This window comes from Austrofundulus limnaeus, unplaced genomic scaffold (genome assembly GCF_001266775.1).
Source record: "Austrofundulus limnaeus strain Quisiro unplaced genomic scaffold, Austrofundulus_limnaeus-1.0 Scaffold8, whole genome shotgun sequence".
NCBI lineage: Eukaryota > Metazoa > Chordata > Actinopteri > Cyprinodontiformes > Rivulidae > Austrofundulus > Austrofundulus limnaeus.
In genome coordinates this window covers 5,087,923-5,089,352 of record NW_013952410.1, presented here as the reverse complement: position 1 = coordinate 5,089,352, position 1,430 = coordinate 5,087,923, and the positions used below count along the sequence as shown (strand labels likewise).

At 46.3% G+C, this 1,430-nt stretch overlaps 1 protein-coding gene across 1 annotated transcript in view; it reads right to left on the bottom strand.

Annotated features, from left to right (window-relative positions):
• The window catches only part of LOC106512284 (cadherin-24), a 99,373-nt gene extending 98,502 nt beyond the window's left edge, over positions 1 to 871 (bottom strand). The window contains exon 1 of the mRNA XM_014000944.1: positions 746 to 871. The gene's annotated coding sequence lies outside the window, so the exon portion shown is untranslated. The remainder of the gene's footprint in view (positions 1 to 745) is intronic.
• Between the last annotated feature and the right edge of the window lie 559 nt (positions 872 to 1,430).

Sequence of the window (1,430 nt, the reverse complement as noted above, 5' to 3'; positions counted from 1 at the left end):
GATTGATTGATTGATTGATTGATTGATTGATTGATTGATTGATTGATTGATTGATTGATTGATTGATTGATTGATTTAAGCAGATCCTTCTTTGTGTTACACACACGCACTCAAATGTGGATCACTTATTAGCATCAGCACACACAAAAACAGCCCGGAGCTGACCTTGTCTTATTAGAACAAACCAGATAAAAATGACCTACTTGATGCATTATAATGTGATTAAACACACTTGGACTAACTATTATAATGAACGCGACATCCCAAAACACCGCTGTCGGCTACTAACCGGGCTCCACTGAGGGCAGCGACACTCCACGCACGCGCAGCAGGTGAGTGGCGACTTTGGCGCGCGCATAACTGCTCATTAACAAACATAAACCCGARRAAAAAAARGGTAAAGGAGGAAAACGTCGACGTCTTCTCTGCCTCCTGCTGTCAGAGGTTGGCGCTCAGCTCATTCAGCCGAAATAATAGTTTCCTTCCCGGCGACCCTTCGCTCAGCCGACTAAAACAACTTGTTCTGGTAAGCTTCGTGTTTGTTATGAATCCATTAAACTGACCGTGAAAGTGTTGAAAACCGTCTCTTTGACCCTTTAAGAGGGGAAAAAACCTTCCAAAATTCGAGAAAGCGAAGGATAAAGTAAAATAAATAAATAAGACTGGCTGTGGGGTGGAAATATTGTGGCGTCGGGTCGGGGAAACTAACCCAAGCCGAGGCATTAGAGGGAAGGATGGAGCTTACCGTGTTCGTGGAGGAGCTGCTGCGAGGCTGGACCGAGTCGAGCCGTGGAGAGAGGATGTTGAGGTTCACGCGAGCTCCTCGTGAGGTCTGTCCACTTAGCCCAGTCTCTCTCCTCTCTTCGTCTCTCTCTCTCCCTCCCTCCCTCCGAGCGCCCCCACATATCTGCCTCTTCCCCCATCTCTCTCCATTAGTTTGAAAATATCACAGAAATAAGGCAACACTTTCTCCAAAAAGCCTTCTATTTTTGACATAGTGCAGTATGGGACCAGTGAGTCACACGCGCGCGCGCACACATTATGTCTCTCTATCCTTGTTGGGACTTTCCATTGACTTCCATTCATTTTTTTGAAATTGTACATCCTAACCCTGACCACAAACCATAAGGCTGACCTCACAGGTACCAACCTGACCCTAAAACTAACCTAAACTCAATTCACACCTTGGTCCTTAACCCAACCCCCACGTTTTCTCATGTACCTCTATTGTTTAGCTGATTAAAGCCTTGTTAAAGCCTATTTGTTCGAGTTTCTGAGGTATTTTGACCGCTGCTGCTCCCTGCTCTGGTGACAGCATGCAGAGTGAGCGCAGAGCAGAGGAGGGGGATGGGAAAAAAAGAAGCTGCGACCACGACTCTGCCTCAGGGTATCTCATATGGTTGTACAACGGAACTTCTGCTATTATTAGC